A 14,785-nucleotide genomic window follows, 5' to 3' on the forward strand; every position below is an offset into this window, starting at 1 on the left:
CGAATTTGTTTACAGTTTCAAGCGAAGTGAATTTTTTGCAGGTTGCATTTTTCACGAGCGTGAAAAAATGAACATGTTGTATGAGATTTTCACTTCGCTTGGAACTCTAAATAGAGCTTAAGAAAAAATTCTAACAAATTTTTGGTAACTTTTCAATAGCAAATAAATGCTTTTAACTCGTACGATAAAAAACAGTTTTGTTTTATTTTGGGCCCCCCACTATAACTGGGCCCCGGGCCCCCACAATCGTAAATCCGGCCCTGGATTTGAGTATCAGGTTTAAAGGGCCCTTATTTGTCAACATTAACGTTCAAGTTCAAAACAATGGCCAAAAACAATTTTTCACAAGTGAGGAGAGTTTACGACTGAAAAATCTTTCCTGTGCCAATAAACAATGCGGAACACAATTTCAAATGGCATTTGCTTGTTTTTGGAGATCTACGTCACAACCCAAAAGCACGTGGTTTTTGCCTATTTTTCGCCACTAGTACAGACAAGTTGTTTCTTCTCTTTCACCTTTATATACCTCATTGCTACAAAGCTATTGATATTTGTTTGTTTTTTTTTTTTTTTTGTAGAAGAGAATAGAGAATGGAAATATTTTTGCTTTTGTCTTTACGCACATTTTGACAATCTATATGAGAGCATCATGAGAGCTCAATAGTCAACAAAGAGTCGTGGAAAAAAAGTTAAGAATGTCTGTCGATCTGAAGCCAAGATCTGAAAAAAGTGGTTGGTATATCGATAAGGATGACGAGCGCATAGTCAAGACCTTCGACCAGAAACCAAACGCATCCGTTTGAGATGTGGCGAAAAAGTGTAAATGATCAAGAATTTTGGGCAGGATGCCCAAGCATGAGCTGAATTATGTTCGTTAAAGGTTTAACAGGTATAAACCGTGACGAAGAAAACGGTCGCAAAAAGCCATGCCCGGAAATTACACGATCAAGAACCTGCATTTCCCTATAAGGATGAGTTTGACGTTGAAGAGAACCCCCGAACACAGCAGATGTGCAAGTTTGCCAAGTAGTTCTTGTTTGGCAAGCAATGTGTTGAAATGCGCAGCACTCCTTCCGTTACACCAAGCACCAAGAATGGACAGGTGTATTTGGAAGAGTGTCTCCAAAAACGGTTTCTTCTTCTTTTGAAGGCTCACAATGGTCCAACAATCGTTTGGCAGGATTTGGTATCAATTCACTACACGAAGGTCCACTTCCAACCATCCAACCATATAGCTTGTTGCGCGCCTCTACGTCTTGTACCGGTCGGATTCGAGACAAACACAGGATTGTTGTTCAGCATTCTTACAACATGTCTCGTCTATTGTACCCTTCCAGTTTTAGCGACTTTCTGGATCCTGAGCTCAACCACTGAAGATATTTCTAAGCACACGTCGTTCGAAAACAGCCAGTGCTTGCAAATCCTCCTCGTGCATTGTCTATGTTTTGTGCCCGTAGAGGACTACCGGTCTTATGAGCGACTTTTACATGGTGCACTTGGTACTAAGGCGGAGTTTACCAGACTTCAACGCCTTGTAGAGTCCGTAGTAGGTACGTCTTTCAGTTACGATATAAATATATACGCATGTGCTGCTGCTGTTGTTGTCTGACGTTACCAATAATCTAAGTGACACAAATTCGTTGACCTCCTCAAACTCATCTCCATTGAATACTACACTATTGTCTATTCGAGCCTGATCGTGCTCGATCTCCTCTGCCTGTAGATACTTGGCATGCGACGTATTCACTTTTAATCCAACCTTTTCTACTTTCAACTTCGTGTACTGTTCAACAAATCAGGTGGTTGTTTAACAGTACACGAGGTACACGTACAGTACACGTCCTTCCGACAAGTTCCGCGTCGTCAGCTAATCAGAAGAGCCGCATGTTAAAGACTACACGTTTTATAACGCTTTCAAGCACAATGTTGGAGAGACCATCGGTTTCTCGAAGCTCTTTGCGTGTTTAAAACGGGTTTAAAAACGCACCTGAAATCTCCCACGGCACTGTATACCAGTGATCGGTCTTGTTAGTTTCCCAAGGAAATTAATTTCGTCCATTATTCTCTATAGCTTAACAGCGACCTTATGATCGATGAATAGGTGGTGCGTGGGGTGAAGGTTTAGTCCATTGTCGATCACCCATCCACGGAATCGGCTTGATAACTTCCCAAAAACTTTCTTGTAGGCGAAAGATAAACTGGGAGAGCACTTTGTAGGCTACGTTGAGAATCGTGATCGCTTATTGTTGCATTCTAACTTGTTGCCCTTCTTGTATATTGGGCACATTACTCCCTCCTCCACTTTTCCGGTAGCTGTTCTATATCTCGGATCCTGGCTATGTATACATGTATACAAAAAACCAACCTAACCGGGTCCAACTTGATAAGCTCCGATGACATCGTTTCCGGTAGATTGGTTGTTCTTGAGCTGCTTGATAGCATCCTTCACTTTACTTATCGTGGGGGGTCTCTCTCATCCGCTGTGCTGACGAAGTCGTTCCTCGTGCCGTCTTGGTCCTCAGCCTCTGCGCCATTCAAGTGCTCATTGTAGTGCTGCTTCCACCGGTCGATCACCTCACGTTCATCCGACAAGATTTTTCCATCTTTATGATAGATACGTCAGTTTCTTGTAGAATTTATGTGTTTTTTGAGAAATTGTTCTATAGCTGCTGCATTTCTTCACACTTCAGCTCTTCCAGGCGGCACTTTTTGTCCAACACAACGCATCACTGACGCTCTTCATCAAACCAGCCGTTAAGTCCCTTCCTTTCGACGGACTCAATGACACTTTTCGCTGCACTGTCAATGCTTTTGCATTACTCCAGCAGTCTTAGGGAGTGTTATTGATGAGCTTTACCTCATCCGTCAACACTGCCTCAATGCTCCGCACGTGATGACTTCGGGGAGTTTAGGTCGCTCCATGGCTCCATGGCGGGCGACGGTAACGGATGTTGTTAACAACCGTTGTCTTTGGTGCATTTTGACTATCGAGAGATTATGGTCAAAGTCGATGCTTTCGCCACGATAGGTTCAGACATAGATAATATCCGAGAAGTGCCTTCCGCCAAACAAAACGTGATCGATTTGCGATTCGGTCGGTTGAGGTGATCTCAAGTTGCACCAGGTGTACCGAATCGGAGTCCGCTTCCGTTTGTGAGCCGGTGTGCGCTAAACTTTCCAATGACCGGTCTAAATTCCCCATTCTGTCCGACCTGAGCATTGAAAGCTCCGTTGACAATTTTGACATCATGTTTTGAGTAGCTATCGTATGCACACTCAAGCTGCGCGTAAGAGGCGTCCTTATCATCTTCGTCACTTCCTAGGTGAGCACGATAATGATGCAACGTTGAAGAAATGGCCTCTAATCCTTAACATGCACATTCTGTTGTTGGTTGGCCACCACCCAAGCACGCGCTTCTGCATTTTGCTCATCACAATTGAAGCTATGCCAAACTCGTATTTTTTGCCGCAGCCCTGGTACGTATGTACAGATACTCCTTTCCAGCACACCTGATGCAGCGCAACAATGTCGAGCTCGCGGACCCCTAATCAGTCAAGAAAGAATGCGGATACTTCTCAAGAAATTGATCCGAATTTCCAATCTTTAGTATATTTTCGAGTCTGGGTTAATGCCGATTGTTCCGATCCTTATTTACATTGTTAACTTCTTGTACTGATGATTTTTACGGCTAGCTTGTAGATCCTGCACCAACTCCCTGATTCGCTTGAGGGCCATGGTGACCTCACAATCCACGCTGGCACTAGGATGGTAATCAGCCGCCCCGAACATGGAGAACAGACGCCATTTTAGGCCGCACCATCTTGGTGAACAGACACTCGGGTTGGTGAAGCATTTCCTCTGCCGCCAAAATATGATTAACGCGCCAATGATCGCAGCACACCCTCTCACTTAACTGTTACCGGATTAATAAAATTACTAAGGCTACGCCAACCAGCTGTGTCCATGCTTCTGCTAGCAGTTTATTATAACCATATGACTCGTGGAGGCGTGGGATGAGAACTTGTGAAGGCCGGTGCTAAGTTTGATGCTCCTTCCAGGATATCAACTCGCCATTTTAGGCTTTGAGCACAAGTTCACACTTGAATGGTAGCGGTACTGGCGCATGTCACACATTTACAAAATTACATCCTAGGTACTAATTTTCCTCGGGGATTGATGGCGTCCTAATTTCCATACTTACTTTGAAATATAAAGAAATTTAAATTAAAACAAACAGCTACTTGAACAGCCAAATATAGTATATTTTACACGAGATATGCTATTTCGCTTTCTACAACTTTACTGGAGATACCATTCCAACCAAGGTTGATAAATGGTTGGACACGTGTCACATGAGACCCTATGGTGGTAATCCACCTCTGTTCAGTAACGCCTATCTCAATCTACATGAGGTGCCAACGGAGATACGAATAATCTTAGCAAAGGCCGGATAAAAAACACCCAGTGAAAACTTTGGTCGTAGGCTGACTGAGAAGAAAGGGTGGTACGCGACTGTTTTACTATGTTGGGGACGGCGTTCAACAGCGTCTGGCGCAACGAGGACTTACCTCGTCGCGAAATTACTACGAACAACTCAGAGGGTTATTCAGAACGGAATAATCGACATGGACCTAGGCGATCGAAAAAGGACAACTCGGTACGTGTAGGTTTCCTGGCTAGAGAGCTGTGAAAAGTGAATGAAGAAGATTCAGCTATCGAGGAGGGGCGGTGTTCAAATATGGGAGAATGTGATTTCCGAGTTGTATATCCTATTTCCGACATTTCTTTTAAGTAGGTGCCACATCTAGTTCCTTAGTCGCGGTGTGAAAGCAAAGTAAAGTGAAGAGTCGGTTTGATGCTATCCAGGAAACACCATTAGATGGTCATTAGATGGAGACCAATCAGTGACCGTATATGCGTGCGTGTTTTTATTTATACACAGTCTTCGCAGCCAACTGTTTAGTGTACAGGACAATTGCGGGGCCAGCGCTACGATTCTACTGACACTAACAGTCTTTCCCGAGCCGAGACTCGAGCTCACGACGACTGGTTTGTTAGGCCAGCGTCATACCTCAAGACCGTCTGGGAGACAGAGAACCTAGAGCAAATTCTTCAATTACAGTCTCATCAATGTGTACGCACTAACCAATTATAAGCCCGATTATGAGAAGAAGCTCTCTGAGCTTCTTGCGAGAAACGTACACAGTGGGGCCGGAAGGTCCATCAAAATCGTCATCGGAAATACAAATGCGTTGGTGGTTCCACTCCGTAACTGGCCTTCATTCTAATACTAATGACAATGGCCAGAGCTTAATTATCTTCGCTACAGCCAAAGGCATGGCAATATGTAGATTTTAGCAAGCTGGGGAGTCCTGCTCTCAGATCGACCATGTTCTGATCGATGGTCAGCACTTTTCAGACATTACAACCATACAGTTTTTCAGAGGACCAAATGTTGGCACGGATCACCAATTAGCCAGCTCCACGCCTGGCTGGCGAACGTTTTGAAATCCAAGACTACGAGAAAGATACGGTTGAATGTCCAGCTGTTAGCTATTTAACTGTAGATTACTCACAAAAAGTTGACAAGCGGATCGATGAGCAAGTTTAAGGAGACCTGACCGAACAGTTACAAACAGTTACAATGGGCAACAAATGGTGAGTTGACAACCTGGAAGGAGCGTCAAACATAGCTTCGGCCCTCACAAGTTCCTATCTCACACCTCCACGAGTCATATGATTACACTAGACTGCCGGTTGGAACATGGATACAACTGGTTGGTGTTGCCTGGGCAATGTTGTCATCCGACAATAGCGAAGTGAGAAGGTGCGACGCGATCATTGGCGCGTAAACCATATTCCCGCGGTAGAGGAAATGCTTCGCCAACCTGAGTGTCTGTTCACCGAAATGGTGCGGCTCAAAACAGCGTCTGATCTCCATGTTAGGAGCGGCTGATCAACGTCCTGGTGGCAGCGTGGGACTCTGCACAGAGCTGACACGATGGTCCCCCGGCGAGACAGGGGGTTGGGGAAGGCCCAACAAGCCGCCCCGGAAAACAACATGTTACAAACAACGTAAGAGATAATACGGATCGGAACAATCGGCATAGACCTAGGCAACGAAATAAGGACTACGATTGGAAACTTGGGACATGGAACTGCAAATCGCTCTGCTTTCCAGGATGCGACAGGATAATCTATGACGAGCTACATCCACGCAACTTCGAAGTCGTAGCGCTGCAGGAACTTTATTGGACAGGACAGAAGGTATGGAGAAGCGGGCACCGGGCGGCTACTTTCTACCAGAGCTGTGGCACAACCAGCGAACTGGGAACCGGCTTCATAGTACTGGGTAAGATGCGCCAACGCGTGATGGGGTGGCAGCCGATCAACGCAAGTATGTGCAAGTTGAGGATAAAGGGCCGGTTCTTCAACTACAGCATCATTAACGTGCACTGCCCACATGAAGGAAGACCCGACGACGAGAAGGAAGCGTTCTACGCGCAGCTGGAGCAGATCTACGATAACTGCCCGCGACGGGACGTGAAAATCGTTATTGGGGACATGAATGCTAAGGTAGGCCGGGAGGCAATGTACAGACCGGTAATCGGACCAGATAGCCTGCATGCCGTGTCTAATGATAACGGCCATCGGTGCGTAAACTTTGCGGCCTCCCGTGGTATGGTAGTCCAAAGTACCTTCTTCCCCCGCAAAGATATCCACAAATCCACCTGGAGATCACCCGACCAACAGACAGGGAACCAAATCGACCACGTTCTAATCGACGGCAGGTTCTTCTCCGACATCATCAACGTTCGCACCTACCGCAGTGCGAATATAGATTCGGACCACTACCTAGTAGCTGTGTGCATGCGCTCAAAACTATCGACGGTGTATAACACCCGCCGAAGTCGAACGACGCGACCAAATATTGAGCAACTGCGGGACGCCGAGGCTGCACAGGAATACGCGCAGCAACTGGAGGCAGTGCTACCCACGGAAGAGCAGCTTGGCGCAGCTACCCTTGAAGATGGCTGGAGGAGCATCCGATCCGCCATAGGTAGCACTGCGGTAGCGCTACTAGGTACAAGGGCACCGAATCATAGAAATGACTGGTTTGACGGCGAATGCAAACGGTTAGTCGAGGAGAAGAATGCAGCACGGGCGAGAATGCTGCAACACCGCACGAAAGCGAACGTGGAACGATACTGACAGGCACGGAACAGCCAAAACTCAGTCCTCCGAAGGAAGAAGCGCCAGCAAGAGGACCGAGATCACGTAGCGATGGAAGAGCTGTACCAGGCTAACGACACTCGGAAGTTCTACGAGAAGCTGAACAGCTCCCGTAAAGGCTTCGTGCCGCAAGCCGATATGTGCAGGAGCTTGGACGGCAACCTCCTTACTGACGAGTGTGAGGTGATCGAAAGGTGGAGGCAGCACTTCGACGAGCATCTAAACGGCGATGCAGTAGAGCGCGAGGACGGTATGGCAACTGATCTTGGTGCACGAGCAGAAGACATCAGAATTCTAGCCCCCGATCTTCTGGAGGTGGAGGAGGAGATTGGTCGGCTGAAAAACAACAAAGCTGCTGGAGTGGACCAACTTCCCAGCGAGCTATTGAAATACGGTGGAGAAACACTGGTTAGAGCCGTGCACTGGGTCATTGTCAAGGTTTGGGAGGAAAAACGAGTACCGGAGGAGTGGATGGAGGGTATTATGTGTCCCATCTACAAAAAAGGCGACAAACTGGAGTGCTGCAATTATCGGGCAATCACTCTGTTGAACGCCGCCTACAAGATACTCTCCCAAATACTTTGCCGTCGACTATCGCCATTTGCAAAGCAGTTCGTGGGGCATTACCAGGCGGGATTTATGGGTGCCCATGCCACCACGGATCAGATATTCGCGGTTCGGCAGGTTATGCAGAAATGCCGCGAATATAACGTGCCCACACATCGTTTGTTCATCGATTTCAAATCGGCGTACGACACAATCGATCGGGACAAGCTATGGCAAACTATGCACGACTACGGTTTTCCGGACAAACTGACGCGGTTGGTCAAAGCGACGATGGATCGAGTTATGTGTGTAGTTCGTGTTTCGGGGGCACTCTCGAGCCCCTTCGAAACCCGAAGAGGGCTGAGGCAAGGTGATGGTTTCTCGTGCCTACTGTTCAACATTGCCCTGGAAGGTGTCATTAGAAGAGCGGGGATTTACACGAGTGGCACGATTTTCCAAAAGTCAGTACAACTGTTTGGTTTCGCCGACGATATCGACATTGTGGCTCGGACCTTTGTGAAGATGGCGGATACGTACATCGGATTAAAGGCTGAAGCCAAAAAGATTGGACTGGTCATCAATGCATCGAAGACGAAGTACATGAAAGGAAGGGGTTCACGTGAAGACAGTAACAGTATCAGTAACCTCCCACCTCGAGTTCAAATTGGTGGTGATGAAATCGAGGTGGTCGATGAGTTCGTGTACCTGGGCTCACTGGTAACTGTAGAATTCGCCGCCGCACCAAGTTAACCATCTACAAGACGCTGATCAGATCGGTAGTCCTCTACGGGCATGAGACATGGACTATGCTTGTGGAGGACCAACGCGCCCTTGCGGTGTTCGAGCGGAAGGTGCTGCGTACCATTTTCGGTGGACTGCAGATGGAAAACGGAGTGTGGAGAAGGCGAATGAACCACGAACTGCAGGAGCTGCTTGGGGAGCCATCTATCGTCCACACCGCTAAGATAGGCAGGCTGCGGTGGGCTGGGCATGTTGTAAGGATGTCAGACGACAGCCCGGTAAAGATGGTTCTTGAAACCAATCCTTCAGGGACGAGACGGAGAGGTGCACAGCGGGCAAGGTGGATCGATCAGGTGGAAGACGACCTGCGGACCCTTAGCAGACTGCAGAGCTGGCGAACTGCAGCCATGGACCGAGTGGAATGGAGACGACTCTTACGCACAGCAAAGGCCACACTACGGCTTGGGACTGTTTGGTAAGGTATGTTAAGACCGAACAGTTAAGGCATATCCACAGTACGATTAGCATCAGAGCGTGAGGAATAGGAAAACAGATAGAGCGAGTCATTATATGCCGATCTTGTTCTTCAATTACTGTCTAACCAATATATACGCACTACCCAATGGTAAAACCGATGATAGAACAGTGAGTGCCCAGAACACGACATCAAAATCTTCGTCGGAGATGCAAACGTACAAGTCGGGCAGAATGCCTTCAAATCTTTAATAATACCAATAGAGCTCAGCTGATTTCACGTAAAATCATGAAGACACATTGAAAATGACAGCAGCGCTAGTCACCTTTTCGACCGCTAGGAGCGCCACTTCTGATTTTGTTTTACAGGACATTCGAAAAAGAATCACTTTTGACAATAATTTTACCCAAATGGATATACTGAAAAAATGCACATAATATCGTTTATTATTGTTATTGTTTTTGCAACCTCAAACCCAAAACAGAACCGAACACAAAATCTTAATGTCTGCAAAACAATCAAGAGTCACTCTTGAAGAGTGGTATTTTATTGTTGTGTTAGGGATGGCTATTCCCGCGATACTGGAGCATCCGATTGGATATTTGTTTTTCGCGCTTCCCCGATCGGGCTTCTATCCAAGTAGCGACCTAAACTGTAATCAGTTGATCACAACTGTCTCGTGGATTTTCTTATTATCGTGGAGATAAACCAATTGGCGCTGCTAAAAACAAAACATGTGACTAGTACATCTAATCTGTTCTACATGTCATGTGGATATAATTGATATTTAAAGAAAAGTATAACTCGAATGAGTTGATTTCGAATTATGAGTATGGAAGATTTGTCATTAATGTTTTCTTTTTATTTTAAGAATTTTAAAATAAAAAAAATTACCTTAAAAAATAATGTAGGAGCTTAAAACAGTAATATACACTGGGGTTGCTTTTTACGCGGTTGGATGTACCGCATTTAAAAGATTAGATTCGATCTATTTAGACTAATTTTATTTGATACCGCGTACATATAATCTTCCAAATCGAGTCAAAATAATCCGCGTTATTGTAAAAATATCCCGTTTGAAAAAACGCATAAAAACAACCCGCGTAGAAAGCGACCCCAGTGTACATATATTCACCATTGTGGAAACAAAGAATTTACAAGTGAAAGTTCCACACAACTTTCAAAAAGTAAATATCGTGAGATACAACCACATACTTAAGACATACGTAACACTGACAATTATTTGCTGGTACAAACGTTTCAAACTAGTTGACAAAAAAATCATCACTCCGCTCTACTGGAGCGCTAATAAAATCCCTTAAGGAGCTGTGAAAGTATATGCAGCAATCTTTGAGCACGCAGGAAAAAGCATGCAGGTATATTGTTCGCATAAAGTACTCAAAGTTCAACAAAAAAAACTCTTTTGTAGCTATTAAATTGACCGGAATAAAGCAATTTTACATGACTGGCTTAGAGTGAGTTCCGAAAAAACAGTTTTTTGTCTCTATTTTTTTTCAGTTAAAATTTAATAACAGATTATTCTTCGAATGGCCTCAAGAGCTTAAAAATATGTTTTTATTGAACGTTTTTTTGAAAAAATAAAAACTCTTCACATATACAACATATCGACAATCTTTTTCCGTCAAAAGTTGCGTTTTTTTGTGTTCTTAAGGTTAACCGAAGAAAACTTTGTTATTACATTTGAACTGAAAAAATAAAGCAAAAAAATCTTTTTTTTGGAACCCTAGGTCAGTTACGTCAAATTGCTCTAAATCGGTAAATTTAATAGCTACAAAAAAAAATTGACGAAGTTGCTGAAAATTTGTTGATTTACAACTTTGCCGAAGAATGTATATAATTATTTCTGCAAACAAAAAAGTTTATTTTGTTACGTTGATTTTAGGGCCACATAAATAAAGGGCTAAGTATAAGAAACAACTTCTTAAAAGAAACTATTGCTTTAAAACCACAAAATCATATCGAAAAGCTTATGTCCGTCTAAATTGCGTTACTGTACCACTGTGCAATGAGTTTAGTTACCTTTTTCACCACAAGAGGTAGTGTTCCCTATCCGTCTTCTCGAAATTATATGGGAAATTCAGGAGTGAACTATATTGGTATTATAAGATATTAAATGCCTTCTTCCGCTCAGTGATTGGTGTAAATAGCCTCCACTGAACGAGAACTACAAACAACAATAACCTGATGCTTACTAATTCCACAGCAGTCATATATACCTTTTGCCATGTCGAAATAGTTGAAAGCTCATCTTGCGACATACCAATAGGAAAATCTGTTCTCAACCCGACCATGTTCTGATCGATGATCGGCTCTTCTCAGACGTCACAGCGGTACGGTCGTTCAGAGGACTAAACGTTGACTCGGATCACTATGTCGTGGTATGCAAGATCGATGCCCAGTTGTCCTACATCTTGAAATCCAGGACATCGAAGAAGATACGGTTGAACGGCCAGCGATTATCAACTGACAGAGTACTTACAAAAAGTTGATGAGCGTATTGATGAACGAGTTGGAGGAGACCCGAACGAACAGTGAAGGCAAATCCACAGTAGGATCAGCATCACAGCGTGAAAAGTGTTGGGTACAACTGCGACAGCCACGTCCAGTGTGTGGTCAGTGAGATCCGTGCTAATGTTCACATGTTGGCTACGGCTGTAACGCATTAGCCAACATGTGAACTTTGGCCGTAAGAAACGTTTTGATCTTGTTATTGCGGATGCAGAGAGTTGTTTTTCCGGGTACCATCGCAGCTTTCACAATACAAATGAATGCTCCATATACCCAATCTACAAAAAAATACAACCGCCTAGACTGTAAAACAAAAACTAGATTCTCTTCCGAATCCTGTTCCGCAAACTAAGGCCGTTTCAGAAATCTTTGTTGGCGAATACCAACGTGGCTTTCGAGAGAGCCGTTCCACGACGGACCAAATGTTCACCTTGCGACAAATCCTCGATAAATTTCGAGAATTCAACTCATCAGACTCATCATCTGTTCATAGATTTCTGGGCAGCGTACGAGTCAGTTAAGAATTTTGTCATTACAAAGACTTTATTAACATCATTGGTACTTACCGTATAGCTGTGCAGATGGCCTTCGGACCTCACAAGAGGGAAGCTGTGAGAATAGGGTTTGCCATGAACTCTGCTAAAATAAAGTAGATGGTGGTGGTAGAGAGCGTATAAACCCGTCGAATTGGTGAAATAGATGATAAATTTGTTTTCCTGGGTGCGAAAATGAAGTAAGCCGCGAGTTGAAGAGGTGAATAGCGGCTACGAACAGGACATTCTCCGGATTGCGTAACCAGCAAAAGCCCTGCAGTCTGCAAACCTCAGAGAGACGACGAGCTTGTCAAAATTCATATGCTCGGTTCGTTAACGACATGCACCTAATATTTGGTTTATAAGGTTTCCATTTTTCCAAACTATAGTGACCAAATAAACTTTAACAATACTTCGCTTTTTTTTATTTAGTTAAAATAAAATATTTTCAATTCTTTAGAATCATCAGTAGTTCGTTGAATCGCGAATGCCGGGAGCAAATGCGTATGTTCAGTTTTCTTCCTCTGTTCATCGGTTCAGAGATTTCATTGATTCCCAAGACGTGACACCATTTCAGGAATCTTGTTTTGTCACTGGAAAACCTGAAGTAAACCAAAAAGGCATCTATCACAAACGGGAGGCACTACTCCGAAGAAGTCGTTCACAAAATGACATTACTCAAATCGGTTTGGCAATGTCAATTTTTGAATATATAATCCCTACGTTGGCAAGCATGCTTTTCATTCAATATTATGAAGGTAAAACTATTGGAAAGATACGAAAAAACGAATCGATCCTTCAAAGGAAACGCGTATATCGAAAAAAATTCCAAGCGGAAAGTCAATATGTCAGAATTGAACAATCACTAACGAGCAATTAGGAAAAAATAGTTCATTAGTGCCAACAAGGCCATTAAAAATAGTACTGTCACTTGCTCAAAGATTTTTTCCTTCACCTTTGCGACCAATCGTACATTACAACCACAGGAAAAAAAGTAAAAGATTTATAAGATGGTTCATTTATAAGTTAGTTCAAACTTCGCTTGAATATTAGTGTCAATATTGAAGCTCTTGAGGTATTCCAAATGGTGTTGTCTTTCAGTTTTAAAGTGCAAAACAATAATCATTTCCTAACAATCAAAACGTCCCCGGGACTGTACAAGAAAAGTCTAACGAGAAATATATTTCCGGACGCGGTGCAGCAAATTGGTTGTTTAAAAATTGACAATTTGCCCGCCCCAGGCCAAACACGAGATGTTGAGTAAAACACAACTGTTCATGTACCTATTTATTGCCGGCTGCCATAAATTTTCTTTTGATTTTACTGGCAAGCATCACAAAACAACCTGCTGGGTTCTTACCTCTAACTGTGCTGGAGATGTGGTTCGGCTTTTGCTCGTTTGCAGAGTATCGCAATCATACAACATGACTGCTAGATAAGATCGGTTCCCTATTAGGAAGCATTTGTTTTGAACCGTTTTCGAGCGGCGTCGTTGTCGTCATTGGCATCGGTATCGGTTCGCAATAGGTTCTGGAAAATTCATAGTGAAGCCTTTCGGGCAACAACATAGGAGGGATGACATCCCGCGTGGTTTCGAGCCCGTTTACATGCATACACATTCAATGATTAATGGCACGGCAAGTAAAATTTATATCGAAGCATCCCGGGCGGTCTATGCAAAAACTCTAGAATTTTCTTGAACAAATGCCAAATATTAAAGTATTCTTTAACGAAACTAGCCGAAAAAGCTGCTCTTGTTTATTTTTATTTCTCCTCTGTAAACTTTCATTACCAGAGGAATCCGACTCGCTCCATCCGAGTTCTAACTACATTTCAAACTAAACTTTAACAAAACAAAAACACGAAAAGAATTTCCAAACCCAGTGCCCTCGTGAGCAGCTAGAGTAGATGAAGCTTTATTTGGCTGTCCATTTCACAAGCATCAGCAAATCACATTTGTTATTGAAACAAACTTGTTATTAAATTTTCGTTAAACATCAATACATTGGATGTGATGTTGTTGTTAGTTATAATTTATTTGGTATTCGATCTGTACTATTTTTTTTTATTCCTCTGCTGGTATGCAATCAATCTATTCCCCAGGGCTCAATATAGGCCAACCACTCTACACAGACTCAGAGTAGCTGGTTAGCCTCTGCTCCAGTAGAATACACTACTGATTGCGCGATTCAACCCAAAAGTTACTTTTGTTCAAATAACTTACTTCGGTTGGAATTTATCTTTTGCTTTAAAGGACCGCAGGAAAATGTTATGTTTTTACAGCACGTGAACAGTGGCAGTGTATATGCAAAGTAGCAAATGGTTACTGGAGGAGAATCAAATCTCTTTATAAAAACGTTAATATGTGTCATCAATTATCAAAATCACAGTCATTCTAAGTTTTGCATCCGACGAAAATAATCCTCATATATATTCTTTACAATAAAAGTGGAGTTGAATATCTTCAGTTTATTAAGTAGAAATGGTTCAATCTGAATCGAAACGCTTCCAACTTTAGAAATGCGATCAAAAAACGACGTCAGCGTTTAGTGATATAGAAAATGATCTAAAAAAGTTAGGACGCATCGTCATCTTATTCAGTAGAATGTGCACTATCCTTCAACTATATTGAATTTATTTCTTATGCAATTCATTGTATTAACATAATACAAGTCCGATCACCGTTCAACAAACGATTGCCTTTTACTGAGAGCTTTTTTCAAATCA

The sequence above is a fragment of the Wyeomyia smithii genome, chromosome 3 (assembly GCF_029784165.1).
Source record: "Wyeomyia smithii strain HCP4-BCI-WySm-NY-G18 chromosome 3, ASM2978416v1, whole genome shotgun sequence".
Classification (NCBI taxonomy): Eukaryota; Metazoa; Arthropoda; class Insecta; order Diptera; family Culicidae; genus Wyeomyia; species Wyeomyia smithii.